This window comes from Anopheles cruzii, chromosome 2, assembly GCF_943734635.1.
Source record: "Anopheles cruzii chromosome 2, idAnoCruzAS_RS32_06, whole genome shotgun sequence".
NCBI classification, from domain to species: domain Eukaryota; kingdom Metazoa; phylum Arthropoda; class Insecta; order Diptera; family Culicidae; genus Anopheles; species Anopheles cruzii.
This window is the reverse complement of record NC_069144.1, coordinates 14089041-14105805: the sequence shown is the minus strand read 5'-3', so window position 1 is coordinate 14105805 and position 16765 is coordinate 14089041. Positions and strand designations below refer to the sequence as shown.

Here is a 16765-nt window from a genome sequence, read left to right as displayed (position 1 = left end):
TTGTTATTTGCGTGGCGCACACGCAATTGGGTTTGCCTCGAGAATGTGGTGTAGAAAATATGAAACTGTTTATCGGATGTTTACGAGATAAAAATAATTAAGCGCCCGTCCTCAGCGGGGTAGCGATCCTGACCGGGCAGCGGGCGCTCCGGAACGCGAAATCTTATGCAACACAACCGGAGACGGTGGTGGGATGGTGTTGGTTGTACACAGACCACTTGACGCACTCTGCCGAGTGGCCACTTCGCCAGACACCGTTGGCATCAGACAGATGGCTTAATAAGTCTAGGAGTAGAGGCGCTCGACCGATCGTTGAGTGGATGACAAATTCAATCCGTCGTTTTTTGGTTTTCGACCGGTGAATTTATGAAAATTGCTATCTATCGGAGCCGTTAAGGTCACGATATCGGGACGCTTAGGGCAGTGTGCGAGGTTGTTTAATTTATTCCGCAATCCGCTACGTGGCTGTTGACTCTCGAAACCCGGAGATCCAGCAATTGATTTCCAAGCTTTGCTTGTGTTTATTTTACTCTGTAACGATCCGTTTACAAGCCTATTAGTTATGCTAAACGCATAACAAGACTCGGTCGGGTAGACATAGGAACGGACATGGAATTTGGTCACCAAATTAATAAAGCTCCAAACGGGGCGGAAGAGCCGAGGAACTACATTTTGTTTGGTCAGTGACGCAACTCGCACGTTCTGAGTTACGTCAGATTCCAACCCCTGAACACACGCAAGTTTGTTTGCTTTTGGCGCTGAAACTTGATCGATAATACTACTCCCGAAACTTCACTCCATTCGCCGATGCTACTTAAATACTAATTAAAACACTAAATGCTTTAATCGGTCAATGAAGAACGTAAATTCAGTAGTTGCTGAAGCTGCTCGAACCGGAACTGAAGCCGGTCGCTTGCCGTACCGGAATGCCATGGATGCCATGACGTAACCAGGAGGGCCTCATTCCCCCCCATCGGCGGGTCGTCATGCCACTTGGTTGCGCGCGTCGTAATGACGACGTTTGTTGTCAACACACGAGAACCATCGCGCGGTGTTGATGTGGAATGCGGAGTTAAATAAATCATTCGCCGATCAGCGCGATTCATGTGCCCGGCGGCGACCGTAATGATGATTGTTTGCGACGTTTTCGCAATGCGCTTGGCGCTTCAAGAAGACGCGGTCTCAAGACGAGGCGATGCTTCGGTGCCGATACGTTACGATTTATGAAACGACCGAATTCTTCGGCCCCTTCCTCTGCCGGCATCGTCTGGGCATGCCTTGCGATGATCGATCGAGCTGTCATCTGTCTCGCCCCGGCGGTGGCAACCGGTTGCCGGTGTGGTCCCTCGTTACAACACAAAAAACGGCAGCACCATGTTAAGCACGGTCAAATTACAACGAATTATTTTAGATTATAATGCTAATTACATAGCGCATCGGGGCCGGCACTGCTGCTGGGATGCCAGTCCCGGGTGATAATCGTGTTGGTGGCCATCGGTTTATGTTTTGTTTCCGTGCATCCACCGATTGGAGGCTGAATCGTCGAATGCACTCTCGTCGTCGTCGTCGTCGTCGTGAGTGACGCAGATTTATGTGTATAAATCATCGCCATAATGACACCTGCAGTAATAATAATCGGCTCTACCGTGGCGACCGTAATTTATGAACGATGATGGCGACGATGATGATGATGATGATGCAGAAGATGGTTAGTGGTGGCTGGCCGGCCGGCCGGTATCGGTGCCTTGAAAACCCTGACATCGAAACCCAGTGTCGTTTGTTCGCTGGCCTCTCGACGCTCCGTGGCGAGTCCTTGGGAATCGGAGGAGGAGGAGAGAACCAATGTTGGCACCCGTGGGTGAAAAAGCCACGGACCGCGCGGCACCGGCGTTGTCGATCGCTGACAGTGGAGGAATTAAATTTAATTATAACATTTTTCTTAACAATTTACTATAATTTAATTACATGCTAATATATATAATTATGTATGCAAATCGGCAAACTAAAGGAGCTTTTTCCGGGCTCGCTCTGGGAGCGTAGACGTGGCGGTACTTCCTTCAGAGGCTTCCTTCCTGGGCCCTCCAATAAAAGCGCCATTTGCATGTGGCGATGGTTTCGGATGATTTACGGTGTCACTCAATGCCGTCTCATCACAAATAAATGTGCCCTCCTCGGTGGGGTTCGATACGCGGACACTGTTAAAGCTTCCCTTTAAGATGGGCTGTGTAGAACAGATTACCTGTCTGCAACGTTTGAAGTCGATTACAGCGAAGTCCCTTTGAAGATGGCAAACGCTTGATATTCCGTTCGAACATCGGTGCTCTTGACGGCGGTTTGAAGAGAAGATTTGGAAGGTTCCCCAGTTGCAGCAGGTTGATCACCGGTCAAATTGGCTCCCTTCGAATGATAATGAAACGATACGGTGTAGACGTTCTCCATCTTTTTGCTTGGCTTGACTCCACAATGGTTCCTTCGATTGACATTCAGTTTTTGGAAGGCATACTTTGCAAGGCATACTTGGATCACCCACTTGGTGTACTTTACAATCTGTCAACCTGTGAGTCAAATAAACAGCTGTCACTTTCTTCTTTTGGGAATTTAACGGTAAAACATCAATCGGGAATCGAGCTGCTTAAGATAGTATGTTACTGCTTTTAATGGATAACCCTGCGGTGGCCACCCTGTAATTAGGTGACGATTTCTCCACCTTGGTCGATTCGGCGGTAGGTGGCCTCATCTCCGAAAGAAAGCCCGCGGAGGCCATTCGGTGTAGTTTCGTCTTCGGGAACGGAACCCATTTTTCGTACAACTGACCCATCTACGGTGGCCCCCCTCGGGCAACACATGCCCGGGAGGCAAATCGATAAATTAAAGCACCGATTAATACGACCATTTACGGAGTTTTCGGGACAGCCAGTGTGCTGATGTTGCACCGGGCGGCGGAACGACATCTCGTGGCCGGTGTCGGCCCAAAGGATTGACCCGACGCGCGTTCTCTCTCGTTTCCATTGCAATTGATACACGTCCGACGCACGGTAAAACTGGTTCCCGGGATTGAGGATTCATGTGAATGTCCGGCCGGTGCGCGCCGGACCGATGGCGCAGAACTGCCTTGACGCAGAACTACCCCTTCCTTGACGCTACGACCTCTCTCTCTCTCTGTCGCAAGCATAGTGCACGAGCAAGCAGCAATCGGAATCCGGTGATTTACTCTTAATTGCCTTTCTCAATAGTGCACGTCGCAAGGAAGTCGCTTCGGGCCCCGCGGGCCCCAGCTCGCAAGATGCCAGAGACACCGGCAAAGACGGTGGCAGGCACACCAGCGTTTGGGGGTTGAAATTTATGGACGTGCAGCATAAATTTCGTAACGGTGGTTGGCTGGCTGGCTGTGGCCCGCCCGCCGCCCGGGGATAATGGGAGTTGTTGAGTCGGATTGTCGGATACCGCGCGCACCGTGTGCTGGAGGCAAACACACTCCACAATGAAGCCATTTCACGGAGCACAATATTTACCTTATCCTTATCTCGTGTGCGCGCTCGTCGTTTATGAGACGCATGATTTTATTAAACGCAACGACGCGGCACTCTGGCCGTACGGAGCCCGTAAACCGCCAACGGGCGGCGTTGCGGATTGGAGATTTATGAAATTTCGACGAGAAACGCATTGTTTAAGGAATCAGGGCAATGGTGCGATCGAAAGGCACATAATTAGCGGATGTTGCAGTTGCAGGATAAGGACCGATTGTTATTGCGCTATAACTCATTGGACACACAGTACAAAAAAAAAACGGGCACGGTCCGTTTTATGATTTTCCCTCCCCGAAAAAAACGAAACACAAAAGCCGGAATACACCGTTACACGCCCTGGCGATTAAGATGGCGTAATTACGGTGTACGGTGGAAGGCGTAAAATTTGCGGTGTTGCGCGTATCGGCCCGGCCCGAGGTTTAGAAGGAATGTCGTTCGAAAGCGCCCCGTGAAAACCGGCGACGGACGCTCTTCTCGTGTGAACTGCAGCCGCTGCAGAAAGCGGGCCACGCCAAGAGAAAAATCGCCCTCCCCACCTTATCGATGAGGTTTCAATTCAATTAACATTTTTCCACGCACAAATGCACACCCTTCGACGCGATGCGGTTCGCTCGGGAAATGGCTCGCTGCCTGCTTGGACTTGGAAGAGAATGTGGCCAAACTAGAACGGCGAGCGCGAGATGTGAAATAATTTAAATTACACAATTGGTGCACACAAGTGGCTCACGTGGCCGGCCGTCGGGCAGAAGAAGGCCGGCCGGACGGACGGAGCTGGTCCTTGTTTGGGCAAACCTAAATGCTACCATTTGGCAGTTTAAAGCGATCACGATGCAGTGTAGTAGCCTCGGCAGCTAGAACCAATCAAAATGCTTTGGCACCGGCCGTGACCGGTCGTTTAAGGAGTTACGGTTGCATCATGCGGAGCGTTACGCCGTGCGGCCCAAAAGAATGAACGTTACGGTGTACCGAGGCGTTGGGCTTCTCTGGGGGCCTGCTTTGGCCAAGGTGTGCCGGTCGGATGCCGGTGCGATCCGGCCATCGGAAAATGTTTCTATTTAATCGGTACACAATTACAGATTTCTTTACACCGTGTGCACCTTAAACGACACAAATTGCGGAAAGGAATCCGCGAATTAAGCAAGCGTTGGCAGCGCATCATCCGTCCTGCGGGTTTAAGTTAAAAACAGGAAAACGCACCAACCGTTTGTGAAACAATAAAGTCAATAATAAATTAGAACAGTTTATTCCCCGAATAGGGACCTTAATTTTGCCTTGAAAATATTTACCATAGCGGCTAGCGGCACCAAAGGTGATAAGGGATAAGCGATTCCACCGAAAAAGCCGCCTTCTCCCTTTAACCGAGGAGGATCACCGACCTGCTTGTTTGAGCATCAAAGTGCGGGCATCTTGCGTACGGGCGAAAGGAGATACTGCTCGTCGTACGGTCCCGAGCCGGGGGCCAATTTATCAAATAAACCTTTGTGATCGCACCAAGCGATGGGCCGATTAGGTCGAAATTGCCGGGCACCCCCCTTTCAAGCCGTGTAGTTCGGCGTAGTTGAAAGTTTATCACGATCAACATGATCGCACGATAAACAGCCGGTGTGGAGGCCAACCATCGGGCGGACGAATCATCTTTAATACGCTAATCAGCCAAGCGTCCACTAAAGCTCCGGGGTCGTTCCGTCGTTCCGGTCGTAAGCACCCCACTTGCCACAATCGATGGCCATTCTTATGAGCTGGCGGAGGAACGGAATCGGTAATGATCGGCGCGCGATCTTTGCATTTTTCTTGGGCCAAGGCCCGGAGCCGGATGTCATCGTTAATTACCGGTGTGTGTGTGTGTTGCGGCGTGCGGCTAATGCTTGAAACGTGCGGGAAGCGATCTTCGAGATCAAACTTCATTACCCGTGGATTGAGTGCGGAATATTTTGCGGAACACCACAGGCAAGCGGCACAAAGCTCTGGACGTATCGGGGCGGTAGCGTCCGTGCATATTTATTCAAATTACGAGCGTGACACTTGGCTCGGTTCTCGCCCGTTCGCCATATTTGCCACCCCGGTGGGACGATGTCATCATGGGGTGGTGTTTGCTTTGCGTTGAGTTGCTGCATCCGATTCCATCGATCCATTTACACGGCCACTGCGCGGTGTGAGAAGCGAGCAAACAGGAACCGATGCCGGAGCATCTTCTCCTCGCGCAACGCGTCAACTTCGTGCCTGCCAATAAAAATCGGTTCAACTCCATCAGCTTCAGTAGGTGGCCATCTCCCGGTTGGGTGGTGCTGGTGCAATCGACACTGACCTTTCGGTTGGGGTGGCGCCTCAGCCTCAGCCGTTCAGGTTCAGGTAGTGAGCCGTGGCATTCCTTTCTCTTTATTAAATTATCACTCTGCACGTGTTGAGGCTGAGGGCTTGGCGATTGAGACGATTTTGCAACACAGTAAAATAAGAACAAACGGGCCTCTCGGGCCTCGCCGGACAGTTTTTTGACATCAAAGGACCCGGGACGGCGGACGGATTATAATTATTGCATCAGTGCATTATTATTGCGCGGCCGGCGGACAATTTATGCGAGGGCGCACCACGAGAAACACGATGCGCCCGCGCGAAATGGCACAAACCGCAGAGTGACAGATCGATTTCAAGGTGCTGCGTTTTGTCGTGTGTGTGTGTGTGAGAGAGTGTATGTGTGCTTTGTTTGCGACAGACCGGATCGGTGTTCATTTACGGCTCAGCATTAGTTCCATCTGACTGATTGTGCTGCGCCGGTGGGGGGAACCGCACGAGGATCAAAAGGTTTCCTGCCGGCGATCCGACACCGGTGGCCCCGGGATCGACTTTCGGAGCGATCGATATTTTTTTCTAAGGTCCCAGTAGGTTGTGCAGCCGGTGGAAAGTATCCGGACCCAGAGAGCGTCCCCAGGCCACGAAGACAAACGACTTGCGCTGACAGCGCGGATAATCTTGGCACACTATCGCACCGAAACCATCTCGCAACCATCCGGCGTGTTCGCGAAATTATTTCTCACCTTTCAAGTGACCATCTTGACGGTTCCAGGCGGGAAGAAAGAGGGAAGAAGCTAACGTAACCCACCCAGGCCCCGGTTGATAATTTCGATAATAACGGTACTCCCGCGTGTCCCGCGTCGTGGTTTTGGGCGTCCGGGCGATCCTGACCGGGTCAAGAGATCCTTTACTACCGACGGCTGTACCGGTGGCGATGCCATCTTGCGGGGAGTGTTGTTGAGACTTGCGGTGGTGGTGGTGGTTGTTGTTGTTGAAGTGGTTAATGACGGCGACGTCGACGGCACATCTGTTCGGCTTGACTCGTCAGCTCGTGTACTCGAGGATTCCCTCTACTTCCCTCCCCGTTCCCTTCAGTTACGGCCGGTCGGCCGGCACTTCGGTTGAAATTCAATCTAACCACCGCGTACCCCACACGGGGGGTACGTCCCCTGATCGCGGGGCGTACCGCGTTCCGGAGGCACATGTTTACACCTCGAACATAATGTTTACCACACTTCCCACGCCACGCCAGCCCGGTGTGCGCCATAATCGACCGAAGGCATTTACGATCAATTTACATTTAAATGTGCCCGAGCGAGAGGCAGAAGAAGAAACAGCAAAACCGAAACATCTTGCGGTCGCGGCAAGGAACGCGCCAAGACGCGGGCAAATCACGAGCCGCACGTGATGGCCAAAGGTGGGGCGGGCAGGCGGGCGGTCAGCAGGAAGCCTGCGTCATGCGCTCCAGCGCAGCGCAAATGAACTCCTCGACGAAAGGCAGGCTCCTTCCGCCCGGCGGTTAATGTCGGCTCGTTTAAAAAGTCGTCATATTTCACCGTATTTTAGTGCCCGTGTGCTACGAACGTGTGTGTGTGTGTGCACGTGGTTGGGGAAAAATTGGCCAACCCAAAGGCTCCCACGGTGCCAACCATCGTCAACTATTTCAACAAAAGTCGGATTTATTGTTCGGTTCGAAACGGAGCAACGGAGTGCAATTCCAGGACGGCGGTTGTATCGGGGGGTCCTTGGCAAACGCGTGAACCGCGGGTCCTTAGTTTCGGGAAACTTTCCCTTGGGGCGGGTTAAAATCCGAGCCGACTTATCGCCGGGCGCGCATCGTTCATTAGAGGAGCCCGTTCGCTTGTTAACTGTGGCTTGCAATCTTCGGATTATCGTTCAAGACTTCCGGCCCCAGAGGGCCCCCGGGGGCCGCAAATCACTATCTGATGGAGCCGTCAGTCAAAACGGTGCACGCCATTTTGTCACCGAGAGACACTCCGGGGTCTGACGGGGCTCGGCGGGGTGCCGGTTGCATTCTGCAAACATTTACCCAAGAAGACACTTGCAGTCGACAGAGTTTATCACTTTGCGATTAATCATGGGACAGCCGTTTTTTTTTGTCAGATGCTGGAGAACTTCACGACGATGGCGGCGGCGGCGGCGTTCGAGGACAAAGTTCGAGAACCGATGGCTGTCAGGGTGGGGATTAATGTTTACTTGAGCGAAGGGTGACTTTTTAATGGAGATTTAACGAATATGCCGCAACTTCTGCCGCGTAGGTCGTGGCATTTGTGTTTAAAGTGCGGTAAACCCTGGGGATGATTTATGATTTTGTAATTTTGCCGTCAAAGAACTTTCTTTTAGGAGGTATAAGAAGTAGGTTTGTCACTCGATAGCAACAAACGTCGGATTGTGTTAAATCGATATCTGGGTTTGGTAAGCACAACGGTCTGGGAACGGTTCGCCCGGAAATTTCGATGTCGAAGGTACACCTCGTACTCGCCCCGTATGGGATTGAAATTGTTAAGAATGTTCAACTACCAAATCGTAACTCACAACCTTTAGTTGGTTCGTTGATTGGTAAATGAAGCCCCAAAATCAAAAATATTCAAATTCACTCACCGCTGTCTTCCAGAAGCTGTTAACGGTGCTACGAAACCCGTCGATGAAATCGGTTGATAAGTAAACAAAGATCCGGATGCTGTTTGCTTCTAATGATCCGTGCTTCACCGTAACTTTCGCATATCACTCCTTGCCTAGCACTACAAATATCACTCTGCTTTGTTTCATTTATTCAAACTCCTAGTGACCCTTGAAAGGGCGCACTCCTTGATGCGGCCATCGATGCACCGATTAATGGGACCCTTTGGCCGACACGGGAATGGATTTTCGGACGAATAATTCGGACCACTGGCATCGATCATCAATATCGACACAAACACACACACGGTGCGCCTTTTGGGGAGCACACTGTTTGCACTCCGGGGCGCTCACTAATTGAATAGCGATAAAACCTCAGACTATCGAAAACCGAGACCGACACACTTTTCGGCCGGCGTTCGGTAATGCGGGCTCCTCACTGAGCGGGTTTGATAATTTTAGAACCCGCGGTCGTTGGCCATTGTGACTCAGCCGGCGGGCGTCGGTTCGGGGACACCGCCCGCAGCACGCGACGACATTTTCTTATCACCGAACGCCACTAGTGCGCCATATTGTGTTTACACACTGATGCGCTCACCACACACGCTGGCGCTGGATAGAGATACCTTTAAATTGCCGCACTGCACCGGAATATTCAAGGGGTGTTTCCCGATAATTACGGGTGGCCACTTGTTGGTCCCGGAGAGGCACGATGGCGCGATCCTCACTACGCGCGAACAGCTCGACTGTTGAAACGAAACTCGACGAACGAACTGAATGAAGATCGGTTTCGAAGCCGAGCAAAACAAATGAGCAGCGTCGAGCGAGCGAGACGGCTTGCGAAAGTAAATAGCCGGTCACACTCACACACCCACAACCCCAAACAGCTGACGCAGGCACCTGTTGTGTTGGGGCGCGGCGCCGATCGAAAACACGCCCGGCCCTGATGCCGGGCGGATTGCATACTCTTAGGCGCACTTCGAGCGTTCGACCGAGTGAAGCGTTGAAGCGTCACGTTGTGTGATTAAAATGGAGAACATGAAACAAAAACGGGTTATTTTTAAATTTGAATTGAAATGTTTTTATTTTGAAAATAATTTTAGTACATAAATCAGTTTTATATTTCCCCTATGTTCGCCGGTCTTTCGAACCGTTCCGTTAGTCACTTTTCATCATCATCGTCCGCCTCATTATCGGAGCTTGTCCGGGTCGGGCAACACAAATGAGAGTTTTCCCGTTTCCCATCCCGAGATGTGGAAACGTCCATTTCCACAGCTCAATCCAACTAATCTGACCACACTTTTCTAACTCTCTCTCTCTCTCTCTCGCTCTCTCTCGAACCGGTTCCGTCCCGCATATTTCTGTCCTTCTTCTGATAACACACACGCATATGTACTTTATTTTCACTTTGAAGTCATACGTGTTTTCCCTTTTTTGTATATTTATAGATAGTTCATGTGGGGTGTTGGTGTTAGTGTGTGTTTGTGTGACTGAGTGTGTGTATTTGTGTTTGTGTGTGTGTAATGCTCTTAGTTTAGCTAGAGTTACTATAATTTGTTGTTCATATTCAAACCCTCTAACTCCGACGCTATTTCGACGATCGAACAGTTTGTTATTTTGTGGTTTTTTACTTTGCTTTCTTTACAAAAAGAAGGAGAAAAAGAAAGGTGGTTGTACTTTTGAATTATTAGTAGTGGTTTATAGCAAATAACCTCTTGCCGACGGTGCTAACCAGTGGTATCTGGTTCCTCATCCTTCCTTTCGCTGTGTTTGGGAACTTTGTATGATTTTTCATTTTATTGTTCGCGCCGCCCATTGCTGGATGAGTTGGTAGTGGTTACCGTTGAGTAAGAAATAATTGAACATTTATTCTTCTTCAGCAGGGTATCCCGTGTGAGAAGAGAAAACTCAATAGAAGTAACAACACTATAAATAATGCATTCCTCTAATGTGTGTGTGAGTGTATCACACGAATAAGAAGGTTGGTTGGTTTGGTTTGGGCTCGAAAAGAGTGTAAAAATTTGTTTGCTTTTATAGTTTGATTTCATATCCCGGTTTTACCCCCTTCAATCGGAGAACATTATTATTAGTAATATTAAATACACCATTAGTTATGAACACACCGCTCGAAACTGATTCCCTACCTCCCGCCGGCGTCCGCCACTTTGTTTTTGTTTCTGTCACTATGTGCGTGTAAAAGTATGTCTGAAATCATTTCGGTTTGGATGCTCCAGACCTCCAGAGTTCTGCCTCCGTGCCTCGATGTGTTCTCCATTGCGTTTCCCTTTTTTATTTCCCTATCGACGATCGATTTATTAATATATTTTCATATTTACCTTATTTAAAGAATTTCTACACAACTAATACAAGTGTTTTGCTTCGTTTGAGTGTTCGTTCAGTGTATGTGTGTGTGTGTTGGTGTGTTTCACATATTTTAAGTGTTTTACATGACGCACCCATCGCAACCATGGTAGGGCTTTTTACTTTTTGGGTTTTTAATAATAAAAGTGATGTTTTGTGTGTGTTTTCCTTTCCTCGTCCTTTGTGTATGTTTCATTATCAATTAGTTACTTTTTATCAACAACAATTTATTTTTAACATTATTTTATTACTTTCAATTATGTTCACCACTCAACGCGCGCGTTCGTGTCGTTTGACCATTCCGCTTTTCTAACGCTACACCAAGATCGTTCCATTTCGCTCCTTTCGTTCTTTCCATTCGCGCACCGGGTACAGCTTAGAACAGCTTCCACCTCCTCTCAGCGTGGACACTCTTCTCCTCAGAGGCTTTTCTCGGTTGCATTTGTTTCAGGTTTTGTTTGTTCTGCTCTTTTTGCACGCTGCGCCGTGGTGGTTTCTTATCGTTCCGCGTCACGCGCGTCAACTGGACATACATTTCGTGTAGTTTTGTTTTTTTTTTTGGTTGTGGGAGTACCGTTCGTCAAGCGTTCTCCGCGGGTCTGCGGTGTTCCTTTCTCCTTTACTTTTACTTTTTTAATTTACTTTGCACGGAGTGTTGGAGTGTAGTGGTTTCCGATACACGCATCTTACACCATAGACTTGATCTAGTACGGTTTAAAAAATTTCTTTAGAACTATCACAGACAAAGTGATGAATGCACACGTGTACCGTCGTCGCAGAACTCTATTCGCCTTTCCGGTGTCCACTTGTTTCGTGTCCGGCTTTGTTGGGCCGTTTCTCGATGGCCGATTCCTTGCTTTCCTTGCGCAACACCCGGGTTGCGCACGAGATCCTGGCGCTCACTTTCTTGGCTTAGCTTAGCTTTGTTTCTATTTCTTTTTCTCTTTCGATTTCGCCATTTCCGTTCGCATTCCGGAACGCTTCGTTGTCTGCTCGAGCGAGGGTTGGACTTTTTACTCTAAAATCGTTTAACTCTTCTCTCTAGTGGATGTTTCCTTACTTCTGTTGAATTCTCTGTGTGTGTGTGTTTGTGGTTTGAAGCGGGAGCTTGCCCACTGGTTACGTGTGTCTAGGACTTTGATGTTCTCCGGTTCCATTGCTTCCGCGATCATTCTCACTCATCTCGGAGTTTATGTAAAACACATGCGCGGTCATCCGCGGCTGGCAACACAACCAGGAGCTACTCGAATCGAACTACCTCCGTGGGTGCTCCGCAAGTGTGTGTGTTTCGGTGCAAGGGTGTGTTTGGAGAAATTTGCATAACCCCGGACCACGCGGTTCAACATCCCTTGACCGCGACTGTGTGTGTGTGTGTGTGAGTGTGTCTGTAAAGAGTTTGATAATAAACGGCTAATACTAAAAATCTTAGAGTACAAGGGACCATCGTCCACCGGGCGGGGCCGTCGTTAGCCGAGCCGCCCTTTCCACAACTGGGCCACTCTGCTCGAGCCTTGGCCTCCCCGCGCCAGTAAGTTGTAATGTATTAGAATATTGGTTGATGATTTTTCATTATCCTTTATCGCCTATCGCATTTATTAGTCATCTCACAACTCCTACATTTGTCCAAGGTATTTGTGTTTGCGTTGCGTTGCGTTACGTTGCGTGTGTTTTTGTTAGTTAAAACGCGCTCCTACCCAAAAATACGGTACAATGTGGTGTTAACGCGTGCGTGTCTTCTTCGAAGGGGCTATTGTTGCTTACTATAAACAACAACAACACTCTCGCTTCCGGCCCTTTAGATGATAACATGATTCAAGATGAGCTCACCTCTCATTCGGATTATTGTATTATTCTTTTTGTTTTGGTATCGTTTGTGAGAAATCTAGAAAAGCTAATCCGGAAAAGAATGATAAAAACAAACATTAAAACAGGCTCACAAATGAGTAGAAAGTGGCTAGAAGAACAGAACATGTGGAAAACATAAAGTTATCGTTAATTATTGTGTTAGTTTCATCTCTGCGCAGTGTGACTCTGCGCATTTTATGGATTGGACTTTTTAGCTTTGTTTTATTGCGGCATCTGGTTCGGTTTATAATTTTTTCTGCTTTTGCGTTTCGTTTTGTTTAGTTTTCGTTTGTTTTAATATATCACAGTATTTGCTGCTTTATAGGAGTGTCATCTTTCGAAAATTATTATTCGGGTTCGAAACTAATCCATTGGGAGGCTTCTTATGAGCAAAAAACAATGAAAACATCTTGGAACTCATGAGAATCAGAAAAGAACAAATCGGCTGTACGGTGTGTGGTGTGATAATGTCTTTATTCGGTACCAAACAGGTGCAAGTGTGTTGTGTTGGGTGATTGGATTTTCGGGTTTAACGATTTGTATTGCGTGTGTAAGGTGTTTGTGGTTTGTAAGAATATATTACCCTTTGCCATTAACAATCTCAGATCGACACCATTACACCATGGACCATGTGGAATGAAATCGCCGACAGTCGTTCTGATGGGCCTGTCTGATCTCAAAAATTGATTTCTTAACGTCCCGACTTGACACTTGGCCGCTGGCTGGTTCGTGGTCAGGCCCAGTCCTCTTAGCGGTCCTACTCAATAGTAGAGTGTGACACTTTTTTCGTCGCTTTCGTTTTAGATATTCAGTAGGTAATAATAAAAGTGTATCTCCTAGCTATCTAAAAATATCTTTTGCTCCTTTTCTGTCTCCTTGTATTATTATTCTGCTCATTAAATTATGTGCTCAAGTTTCCTTCTCTTTCTCTGTCTCCAGGTATAGGTATCAACGTCAATGTGTTTTGTGGATGTTTCGCGAATTGGGTTTTGTGTACTGCCCCACTGCACTCCGCGGGGCTGGTTACCTTCCCGGAAGTAGAAGTAGATGGTTCACGATCGGGAGCGGAAAAAAGTGGTTTACTAATGACGATGCCGGGCCGAAACCAAAGAAATCAACAGAATCGCGCGGATCGAGTTGTGTTTCGAAACGGAAATCGAATCGAAAAATTAGAAACAAGAAAAAGACACTGACATCGTTTTTAACGTTTCTCTTGAATTCGCTTGGAAAGTACCGCGCGTTTTCCCTGAACTGCACCGAAAGATATGTACTTAAAGTTCATCGCTTTGCCCTTTGTTGGGGGGAATCAACAAAACATAAAACAAACGGACATCACTCTGTAGCTTACACGTTTATCCTCTTTTTCTGTGACCAACGGTTAGTCCCTTCTCGCCTCGCGTTTCGATTGATTTATAAGAGTTATTACTTTCCCTCGCGTACCCTTGGTTGCAGGGGTAGCTGCTGCTAGTGTATTGTATGAATGTGTTGCTTCTTTTTGTAGTTTTTTTTAATCTGGTCCGGCTTTCATAAAACCTTCCACAGTATTCAGTCTTGACAAATCATATTTGATGCCTTTTGCCGGTACTCGGCGGACCCCGAAACACGCGGGGGTCCGCCGAAGTAAGAAGAAACCGAATGACTTCCGACTTCCGGTTGCCGCTTCTATCATCAATCTGATCACTCTCATTCTCTATCACACACACACAAACATACGCACACACACACGATCGCACACAATCCGCTCATTATGCGGGGCGCGGCACATTAAAGCACCTACTGCGGAATTCCTGCGGCTGCAACGGGAAGAAGTCAATTTGTCGGGAGCCAGTCAGCAGCCGGAAACGGAACACCCGGATACCGGAGGCCGTCTGGCAAAGCGGGGCGAAGCGATCGGTTTTCTTTCCAAGCGAAACTGAAAACGCGCCAGTGAGCGAAAAAGCGAACCGAATTTGCTGCCGAAACGAGAAGAACACAAAAAATCGAAACACGCGGTGCGAACGTAAGAGAGCTCTGGATCTGGATCTGGTAGAAGAGGTAGCAAGCATCAGCAATGGCGGCAGGTGGCTATCAGGGCAACAGAGGGGCGTAAGAGAAAGCATGGGCTAGGCTGCAGTTCTCATCCATCCATCAAAAACATTAAAAATAAAGGACCTCGTCGTTGCTGTGTTAGAGCTTGAGCTGCGGGTTTGTTGGTTTTTCACACGTTTTACGTTTTATTTTATTCATTTTTTTGTTGTTTGCTTCGTCGCTGCCCAAAAACCGTCCCTCACGGGGAGAGGTGGTGGCAGGAAGGCAGCGCGAAACTCCTGGGAGTAGAGAGTGTGTAAAGGGTGTCTGTTTGTATGTATGTGTGTGTGTGTGTGTATTGTCCCCGTATAAAGTAAACGTAACGTATCTAAGAACAAAACAAAACTGATCGCGTAACTGTGATCGCCATTCATCGTCGGCATGGGAGCCGTCGGAGGAGCTTAGTCTGCTAGCAGGACGAAATCTTACGCCGCGGCCATCTTACACCTGGCACACGGAACGGAACGGATCGGAACGGAATAAAAACGATCGAACAAAACAAAACTTACACCAAAAACGGTTACACCTACCAACTAGAAGCTAGCAACACTCGGTCCCACACTTATCGAGTTAGGATAGATTGTAATAGGAATACTTTTGATTTTTTTGGGTCCATGGGGACCTCCATGGCGCGAGGCCATGTAGGTCCTCTCTCTCTCTCTCTCACTTACTGACTGTGACATAATTTATGCTCCGCTTTCGCTACAAAACACATCCAAAGTTCCGATAAAACAAGATGAGCGGTTAGAGATTCCTCTCAGATCATGCGTGTGGGTGTGTATATGTGTGGGGCTGTGTGTGTGTGTATGTGGAGGGGTGAGGATCTCCCCGCGATAGCGATCATTCGAGGCCCTTTTCTTCTTCATAATCGGCTTTTTGCATCGATTTTCCTCCTGAATTTTCCTTAAACTTACCAATGATAATGGTTTTAATAATAATCATAATAGTGACAATCATATATAGTAATAAAAATAATAATAATAAAAATGTACAAGTATATAAGGACATATTATATCAACTACCACACGCGTTGATCGTTGCTCGTTGCTCCAATAGGACGTGATTTTATATCATTCGTTAGTTAGTTTTTCGTTTCGATTCGGTTCGTGTGACACCGGACGTGTGACACACACACCTCAAGAGATTCCTTTCGACTACTTTCAGCTTCAGATTGCCACGCACCGTGCCGTGTGTGTGGCCATTTCCCTATTGTTTTCTCCCATTTCCTTTTAACCTTTCCTACAAACGTGAGTAAAGAACGTGGAACTGGCGCTCGCGCACGCGCGTGTGTGTGTTCGGTAAGGATCATTAGCAAGTGTTAGGTAACGGTGTATGATGGTGTGTGTTTGAAGATAAGGGCTTGGGGTGCTCGGGCGTGTGTTAAGGTGTGTTTGAAGTAGCTGTTAGCCATAGTTTATGTAGTTACTTTTAGGTTGTATAATATCCGCCCTTCAACACGGAGCGCACGTTTTGTAAATGTATCCACCGACGAGATCCGCGGCGATGTTCCGATTGAAGTAGTGGTCAGCAAAGAAGACAGACGGAGACCATGTCCGCCCACCATTCGGTAATTGATTTAGTACAAAACGCACACACACACACACACGCGTTGATTCGCGTCTGACCGTCCAGGGGTCCTGGTGTGATGATTATTCCCGTAACTACTTACTATACTGTTTCCCCTTCAATTACTACTGATTTTTGTCTACTGATACTTTTTGCTCACACCTTCGCGCGTACGCACCGGACATCGGACAGGACATCGGCCACCTCCTGCGTCGTCGCCGGCCGGTGTGCGCCGCGTTGTGTGATGTGTGATGAAAAGTGTATAAGTTTTAGATCTTACTATGATTCCTTCCTTCCGTTCGTTTCTGTTTGTTGTTGTGGTTGTTTGCTTCGCTCAGCAAGGTTTGTTGTTTTGTTCTTAGAAATAATATGTAAATATTTTTATCAACCATAAGATTATTTGTTATATTCTGGTTTTGTTGTTTTAGTTACTCCTAGCATTTATCTGCCGCCGCTCTTCGTCCGCGGCC

At 48.1% G+C, this 16765-nt stretch overlaps 1 protein-coding gene across 1 annotated transcript in view; it reads right to left on the bottom strand.

The window, feature by feature from the left end:
* LOC128278495 (mucin-19-like) overlaps positions 1–16765 on the bottom strand; it is a 69032-nt gene that overhangs the window by 634 nt on the left and 51633 nt on the right. The window lies entirely within an intron of this gene.